Below are 10,036 nucleotides of genomic sequence, written 5' to 3'. Positions count from 1 at the left end.
AGGTTTCACAGCATCCCCGCGGACAACAACGGCAAGAGGAATAACATCGATCGCGCTCGTTCTATTCCTCATGCGACGGTGGTACTTCACTTGAGAATAAATGTGCTTGAAAACACAAAATCCTGCCATAACCCTAATGCAATGTCTGTCAATGCAATGGCAAGAACAGCAACCATTCTTTACCCAACAAACATTACGCACATATAATATCTGAACATGACCTGGGTCTGCGACACCAGTACATACATAATAATGGAGCTGGGTATTGATTATATAATGCAATGGAAACTGCGAGAACATTCATCTCGTATAATATTATCTAAATTAATCAGCATCCGAGTTCAGTGCCAGAAAGAAGTTTGATATGTTTAACCATGTTGAGCATTATCCCCTGGTAACTTAATAAGTATATTACTTAATGTTCGTATAAAAGAGGTGGCCATATCTTTGGTACGAGCAAACGATGAGATACGTTTCCTAAATTCAGAATAGTATATAATTAAGCTTGTTGAATACGGCAATATATATATATATATATATATATATATATATTAGTTAGTTATATTAGTTCTATTCAATTAGTAGTATATATAGCTGGACATCTGCTGCTTACGTCAGCTGATTCAGTCCTCAATATGGCAATCCCCAACTTATGCTAAAAACCGCTACTAGATCAATAGTATTCGATTAGAAAATACATATGTCTCTTTTTGAGACGCTTATCCTATTTTGTTAAAGTCAAGCGACTACATAGAGGCATCATTCTGTTTATTACCAGCTATCAGCCCCGTCGAAGCTTGGAGAAAAGATGCCGGAATTAGTTTGAAGAAAGCGTCAGGAGCGTGTCGACACCGCTCAGTTGTGGAGGAAAATTACTGATTTCGTTATTATACAGTGATGTCGACAGGGATGCCAGCATGCCGCCGTCAACATTGCCGCGCATCGCCATATCACCTGCTTATATACAACTAAACTGAAATACGTTAGAGCTTCATAGACGTCGGTACATCTTGGCACATGTGACACGATGCTATCAACAGGGTAAAACGTCAGCCGTGGCGTAATAGTGAAAAAATAACAAAGACAAATAATAGGTCAAGAATTTTCCGAACAAAAAAAAGTGTTTTCCTTAATTGTTGTTTTTGTAATTCTAGAAGTAATTAAGATTAATGGTAAGTGTTCGATTCAGGCCGTTATGGAATCCTGAGCTGGAAATGTGTTGTTAACTCAACACATATACCTCATCCCGCGGTAGTTTGCTAGCATTTACCGGCCTGAACGATACCTCACTGCGTACTCACGACTGACAATAAGTAGTCATAACAGATCTCTATGACAGAGCACAGGCTTCATGCTGGTCTCGTGATAGATGGGCTTTTGTACGGGTGCTGTGCAGGACTAGCGAAAAAACAGCCAGTGCAGGCCAAACAGGGACGATGCAAACGGTGTAGTAGTAAGCGTATACACATATAGTCCATGATTTTCCTTCTGCTGCTGCAAGCAATCATTTTCTACATGCGGGGCCTTATCGCTCGCTGCTAGAATCTCTTTACACGGTTTCGACCGAGGGCCAACGTCAGTAGCGTGAACAGTGGTTACGTTCGACGTCTGGCTCGACGGTGGGATGGCCACTGACCACTTGGCGAATATGTTTAACTATAGACGAATGGAACGGATCCGGACACAGCCGTTCGACTTGTTAACCTACCATCGATGGCCCGACGGCGAAGTCGATGCCGATGGTCATCTAGTTACAGGCGTCGTCGTCGTCGTCGTCGTCGTCATTGTTGATCATCGGAAAATGTGGCACCGATAAATCGACGGCGTTGCGGCTCTAATGGTGACGTTCCGTTCATTTGTAGCATTCGCGGCTGAGCAGAGGCATCACATGCCAAGTAGGGCGACGGAACGGCCGAGCAAGTAGGGAATGAAGAGTCTCATCGTTGCTGGCAACCGCGGGCGATAAAGCTGACTCTAGAATGGTGTTACACTAAATCGCAATGATGGCAGCGGTAGCAACAGATGCGCAATGGATAGACGCAGTTCAGTTGGTTACGAAGCGGCTATCGTGCCGCTGACTGCGGGAGAGCAACAAGGAATCGAGGGGAGCGGAATAGATTGACAAAAGCATCGCCAAAAGCGGACACACAACCGGAGTGCAATGAGCTAGTGAAAGCCAGCATTGGGATGAATCAATGCACGCTAACTGAATAGTTATTATATAATTGATAGCTAGAAGGATAAGAATACGTGCGACCACTACAACGAAAAATTCTACTGCTATTATATATAAGTATAATATAATAAGGCGATAACGCTTGTTGTCGTCGAAGATATACTATTACTCGTAGTAAACGCACATCGGCCGCTAACCGAATACGTGCGGAGAACATGCATTCGACATTCTATCCGAGACTGCCTGAACACTAGGCAATCTGCATAGTATTGGGTAGCTCGGAGATGTGTGTTAGGTCTGAATGCCCCCTGGGGGTAATGACAGGAATAATCCACAAAATACGTAAGCAAAATTACTGCTCCAGCCAGTCTGCTTCTTCCATTAGGCAATGTAAAGTGTTTAGGCTCTAATGAAAGTCGCAGATATTTAAGAAACGCAACCTTATCGTCGAGTCTTCGTGAACGTACCTAGCGATTATGATTGACCTCAGATTTCGCCAAGCTTGACTTTCTTCTTCCTGTTCTCCCCATCATATTTTATCCTATATCTATGAAGTTATAGCGTTGACTTGATTTCTATTAAACATTTTTTCGTCAATCTTCAAATTAATCAATATTTATACAAGAAAATATAATACCAATTGCTGACAATGTGATCGTTTGTCCTAGAACCGCTGGAGTTAGCCACAGCTGGGATATTGTCGGGTGCTGTTAACAAGAATAGTTTCAAAGACGATTGTGTTTGTACATAGAGGCACTTGGTTTTATCAATCCGATTTACAGATAGCTTAGTTCAGAACGCAAGTACAAGTTATCTGTTTCGAACATATACCGCTCACTGCCCAAGGCCGACTGAGAACATTGTTGGTATTAACAAGGACGCGAAATGCTTTATTTGTGATGATCACTGCTAGCTATAAATGGTTCGGAAAAGTCCGCGGAGAAGACTATGGCAAGCTGCGTTTAAAATAGCATTCGTTCAGGAATAATTCGACTAAAGCGATTAGTTCTAGCCTATAAGATCTGTCTTCTATTTCAAGACTTGTTTTTTTTTTCTCTAATAAACAATAGGGTTTTCTTTCGGTCGTTTTTTTTCCTAGATCTGAAATGAGATGTATCGCTTTCAGTATATAGAGTTTACTGCGTCAGCCGTTTAACTTAATTCTTGACTATTACAAAGACAGGCGTAAATTAGTTAGGTCGGCCGTTCTTTCAGATGAAAAAGACTACCTAACGCAAGTTGTTTTTTTCCCTAAGTTGAGTTTGAAATAATATTGGGATCCTAATTTTTTCCTGAAATCATAGTGATAAACATATCTACGAGTATGATTTGGATTTTTGTCCTATGAATAACGAGGTCGTTCCATAGGAAGTGGCATCTTTTAAACGTTTTAACTCTTAACTGTTTGCTTACTTCTGAACAGATATTCAAAGGTACTGTCTTCTCTACGAGCCCGCTTTAATTCTAGCACACAGTAAACACAGAACTCTACCATGAGCTTTTGAGATCCACTTTTGACGTTACACTATTTAGGTAACTCCCAGAGACCAAAAAAAGGCTGAGACAGGCCAGAATTTTTGTCCCATGTACGATGTAAACCTTGTGCATGAAGGAACTACTTAAATATGGTTTTCTAGTTGAAGAACAGCCTAGAAGCACTTTTAAAAAGCCTGTGAGTTGGCGGCGAAGATAAACTGCACTTAGATTTTTAGTCATATTAAATTTTTAGATAATTTCATCAAGTATAAGCAGCTTCGGTATCCCACCGAGGGGCTGATAAGCACAGGAAAACATGGCTCTTTATTGTATTTCAAAACCTTGTCCGGCATTGGGCAACATGTAGTCAAAATAACGTGTTTCGGCACAAAATTGTTTTTCTCCACGGAAATATGAGACAGGGTAGGAAATGGTTTTCTCTAAGAGGTACAGATGAGTTCAGCCTTAAGCTAGATTTCCGCCTTACGAAAACTATAATTTACTTTTAGTAAAAGCGAAATGGCTTTGTACAATACGAATACTTAAAAAAGACAAGACGGCCAACAAGGATCTGTAAATGGTCCAATTGTGTTGAGTGACTAAGGCCACCCAACAGAAACGACCCAAGAGACAAGGCAAAGCCATCCCCCTATCATGACAATGCCAGACCACATACAGCGATAATCGTTAACAAAACTCTGAGTATGAGGTTCCTTTGAATTCATTGTATTCTTCACCTTTATTAGCGCCTTTCCGATCGCTGGCGGATGAAATTTGTAACAATATTTCGAATAATAACGGTGATATTAAAAACGTGTTGGAGCAGTTTTTCAGCGCAAACGTCGAACATCTTTGTCAAGACGGAACAATCAGATCAATTGAAAAAAAAAAAGAAGAGCAGGTCGTAGACAATGAAGGCGAACACATGATAAATTAAATTATAATTAGAAGTGAAAGGCCACGTTTCGTTACCACGTCAAAGGTCGTAATTACTTATCAAGCAGCCTATTATAATTAAAACTGATCACAATGGCAAACAGTCGGAAGCCATAGTTTATCACATGAGAACCTTACATACAGCCCTTTCCTGTAAAAAGTTACATTATGCATGTACGTATAAAAAGCTGTCTACCTTCATAACTTGCCCGTCACTCTATCTATATCTGTATTTAGAAAAAGCGTAGAAATTAAAAAGTCCAAGGGTCGAATAAGGCGGCTCCTATAACCTTACACAGAATCGAATGCATGATACCCTCATAGCACGGTAGGAAATAGTCTATGTCACCTCAAGTCAATAACTTAGTATAAACGCACTAGCAGCCAAGTCACTTGATCTACTTCAGAGAATTCATCATCAGATCTCTGTTATCGCTGGGACACGTCAGTATGCGATTTTAGTCAGACGACACGGAAAGCAACGTGAGCACGTTCATTAAGGTGGTGCAAGAGTAACGTGGGAAACTGCAAACCACAAGTTACCAAATTTAAAAGGTAATTGAAAGTTCCTCGGTTTATCGACCGGTAAATGCAGTTCCATAAGTACTTGCTAGTTTATCGATCAAGATATCCTTTACTCTGCTAGGGATTAAACTTGCTAGTCAAAAATGGTCCGTCACATTTTGAGACAGGTGCCGATCGTATAGAACTGCCATACATTAATAGGGATTCTGGTGAATAAAAGGTACAGGAATATAGTAGATATATGAATGTTTCGTGAGTCGATACTGGAAAAACGCTGTAATTTGTCAACGAACGCGGACTTACGGTTCAGTTAAGCAACTACCTCTATGGAGCTGAGTCCGTCCATCCCATCGATACTAAGGCAAACTGACTTTAGCGACGTATGCCGATCACACAAATTAAACAGTGGCGACAAGTTCCTGATAAACTTTGTCCGGTATATAGTACAATCACCTATACTTTTCTTAGTTTTAAATAGGGCAGTCCACTTATAGCAAAGTAGAAGCATGTTACGGACATCAAAAAGTGATCTAATTAATTAGGAACCTGACCATGTGGAAACGGAGCGGGTAGAGGGTGGTGCATATGGACGACTGTGTTAAGGATGAAATCACTGATGATTTAATAAAGACAATCTATGTAAATAAGGGGAGTTATTTTCATATAATAAAACATGGTTTGTATTGAAAATACAGAAAATAATCGTACGTAGGAACATAAATATAGACATGTGAGACTGAGTCGCATAGACACATATGTATCACTGAACTGCAAAGCTTACTTTAACACATACAGCTTAAACTTATCCTCATTTATCGCCACCAGAAATTTAAGAAGTGGCTTATAGCGCGAAATAGTATACCTATTCGATGCAATTAGCAAAATTGCCATTACCCCGCTTTTACGATATTAACTTCTACCTGCTCCGCAAAATTACCCTCGTTTTTTTTTACTATTCACGTAGCGAACGTATGTATAGAGTAGAAATAGGTATAACTGTCTCGGTTGTTGCTTTTGTTAGTTGCTCCCCGCACCTTACAATCCCAACTGGCCAAACCCCCAACGAAAGAACGTTCCCACAGACCCTTCTGCCAGGCATTTAATGTCGCTGCTGCCCTAAGCCGATCTAGTTTAAAATATAAGTTTGCTAGGTGGGACCGCCACCTGCCATTGCAATAGCGGGCAAAATTGTAATTTAAAATACGTGATTCAGCCAGCAAGGTTCGTACGTCGGTTGACCGCTAAAACGGTCAGTGGTTCATTGCTTGGCCATACGGAAGCAGGACCTCCTGCGCGGATCCTTCTTTGTGACTTTGCTTGAACCTATTACTGGTGCTGCCACTGCTAGAACTGCGTCAGCACATTGGGAACACATACGCACACGTAGCAATAGTCTATAGAACTTGGCGAGTAGCGGTTATGCACTCAGCGTCACGTGGTCATTGTTTTGGGCCGCGGCGTGCAGCCACCAGCCGCTTGCGATCGCCACATAACCAGACTTGTACCATAGCTTAAATGTAGGTGGTAGAGTCTAGCCGCTGCTTTTTCCACTAGTGATGGGTGATGTGTCGATGGAAAATGTCATATCGAGATAGGAAAGGAAGTTTGGGAGAGACGGAGCGAGTTTGTCCCATCGATGAGATGTAGAGATAGGTGGAATGGGGACACGACGAAAGGCGTGGATACACAACGATGCCAGCAACAGTGAAGCGTCTGTATGTGCGTTTTTGTCTATATGAGTGGCCGAATAACCCACGAATTTGGCCACGCAGAATCCAGTATGGGGAAGCGTGCAAAAGCAGCACAACATTACGGGTTCGTTGTCGGGCATTCTCGTGTTGCCGTTGAGGAATAAGCGAAATAAATAAACAAGGACGAGCAAGCCAGTGACTCGGAAACAGAGAAGGATAACAGGTGCAGGACGTCGAGAGACCCAATTGAATTCGTTCGATTCGAGACGCCAACATCTGATAGCGACAGCAACAGCAGGAAGAGTGCACAACTTAGAGATGACCGCCGTCATCACAGCCATCATTTTCATTGCATGCATTTAACTAATACTGCAGTCTGAAGAGTAGACTGTTGTCCTATGTGCGTGTGCACAAAAAAATTAGATATTATGATAGTAAGGTCACGATTTGCCTATTCCGATTACAGCCTGTTGCACGAATGAAGGAAAGTCAACGTGCACCTTTTTTAAGAAAATTAATAAGCTATTTATATAAAGTAACGCATAAGTTAATTTAGAGTCTGCCGTAGAGAAGGCTACGTTTTGTTTGATGGTGACAGGACCGTATATATACATTGTTTAGGCATCCTATCTAGTCCTTAATTGTTATTTATGTATACACTCTCGAGATGAATTAATGACAGTGGAAATAAGCGGGATGGCCACATTCGCAAATAGTCTTTTATATAGCCTACGAAGCATCTTTCTTAAACAGAGAAAAAAAAAACGTTGATGATAGGTTACGGGAAAATTTTAACTTACGAAGGTGACTTTTATTACCGTCGGTAGGATCAACGATCTGCTTCTATTTCTAAGATGCAGATACCCTCAATGGACAATAGTACAAGATTTAAATGCAGGCCGACATAATCTTATATTGTACCTTTCATTGTCATTTGGTTGAAGCATTAAGGCTCAGCGTCGTTTAACACACGAAATGCATGCAAGAACGAGGCTGCAGCGATAGCAGTACTTGAATATCGCTTGGCCTTTGGACAAGTGAGCTAGGACGCCTTACAGAGTGCTAGCAAATACACTTTTAACTAGAAGACAACAGGACAAGCATCAGCTACGATGGCATTAAATGATGTTCTAGCCCGCGTCCGGTTTAGGGACGGCTTCGCGGTAATGAAAATCGACACTCCACATGAGCGCTTCAGGTATAGACGTCTGACCGTGCATTTAATAAACATCTGAGAACGAACATCTGAGCAGTTGATTCTGAGACGGTAGTCAATCAAATAGCATATGCTTATATCGGATGTATAATACGTGTATCAGAGCTGTCCCTGAATCTTGTGCTTAAGGTGTTCTGAAAGCATCTGAGATATCGTCAGCCTCGCAATGAAAAAAAGGGTATTATTGAGAAGATTGAATTTTCAATTCAAAAAGCAGAACACAATTGACAGCCATTGCAGGTATGTGTGCTAATATATAGTACAGGCTTAATTGCTGAATTATTTAAATACCTCATGGTCCTACGCTATTAGTCTTTCTACGATATAGGAAGCGATTAAATAAGCTAAGAAGTAACGTTGAAAATACATATCTGGTGAAGGTACACGTATTTATAGAAAGCTAGCAACGACTCTGATTACTAGAAGCCAAGATTCTTCGTCTTGCTTCCTGATAAGGTTGGCCTGAATAATATTGAGCCTGAGACATCTTTAGAATATAAATAGGCATATGCATTATTCTGAATACAAAGCACAATTATAGCGTTTTAATTTTCTTAAGTGTCATTAAAATAACAATGGTTCATTGTTCGCCTGCTTTTTATTGATAAACATTAGCCGATTGAAGCAACAGCGTACAGACATACCTCGTAGACATCTTGACTTTCACTTTAAAATTCGATTACGAGCTATTTACGCCACCATTGTACCATTTGTAACACAGAACTGACCTTCTCAGAGATCCGTCCACGCAAGTATATGTGTTTATATTCGAGCAATATACACTCAGAAAAGTGAATCCGGATTCGTCTCTGGAAAAAAGTCGATTACGATTTGTTTTCCCCGGGTGCCACAGCCACGTTCTCGCTGTCGCCGACAATTGCGCCAATCACCTAAAGCGTCCAGAACTGACGCCCGCTTGGTCCCGTGAAATTCACTCCATGACGCATCGCCCCACATCGAGTCGAGGCCATACTTTTGCGCCGAGTTAATTACTCTTGGAGGATGTTTTGGCGGCAGTAGAAGCAAGCTGGACGCGAGTTTTTAGATTCTCTCTTCTTAAATTAAATTAATTGCTCTCGATCAGTCAACGAATACAACAATGGATCGCGGCCGTGTCGCGGCACACTCTCCTGGCCGACACAGCCGACGTTATCGCTTACTAGTAGACCGAGCGCTTTATGACTGCTTTGGGGTGTTTCCTTGCGAATTGATAGTCGGCGGACGGCGTTTCTTTAAAAGCCCAGTCTTTATTTTCTGCCTTTCCTTACAGACAAACTGTGCAACTCTGCTCTGTACACCTTTCGACCATTTAACTACCATAAACATGTAGTAAACCTAAAAATACGTCAAATGGTATCGTCTATTGAAGCAGTTGTATCGAAGGAAGTGACTGAGTCTCTTCTGCTGTCAGTCGTCATCACTAACGCTCTGAGTACAAATCAACTTTCTATGTTCCCGACATTTTGTTCCTCATTAGGTATTGTTGTTCGAAATACAGTAACAGCCTATAACTTTGCATATTACTATGACCTGTAAGTACGAGTCGGTAGGAGTGCATCTGAAATGTATTTAGGTGTTGACACTATCAAGGCATTACGGGTTAAATTTGGGTAATTTTTCTCGTCTGGTGTGTTTCGACGGAGGGGAACATTCGATTGTCTGCACATACAGAAAAGATGTAGGGCGGAACGAGATTTTGACTATTTTATTTAAGGCCAAATTATTGACAATAACCTGAACAGGACACAGAAATACTTGTGTAGTAACTCCTGCTTCAATAGCAGCTGCCAAACGAGGTTCAGTTCTGTTCAAACACGTATTGTGCCGCTATTAAGGTCTGCTGAATTAGTGAGATTGGAAAGGCTGGCCGATTACGAATATTTTTAGTATTTTTTCTCTAAAAATGACGCAGCAATGTCAATAATATCGTTTACGACATGCGCTCAACTGCTACTCCTGTCGGTATCGGAAGCAGGAAAATGTGTACCTTGGTGGACCAACATGCGAAACTACGTC

Source organism: Varroa jacobsoni, unplaced genomic scaffold (assembly GCF_002532875.2).
Source record: "Varroa jacobsoni isolate VJ856 unplaced genomic scaffold, vjacob_1.0 scaffold_234, whole genome shotgun sequence".
NCBI classification, from domain to species: Eukaryota; Metazoa; Arthropoda; class Arachnida; order Mesostigmata; family Varroidae; genus Varroa; species Varroa jacobsoni.
This window is presented reverse-complemented; position numbering follows the sequence as displayed.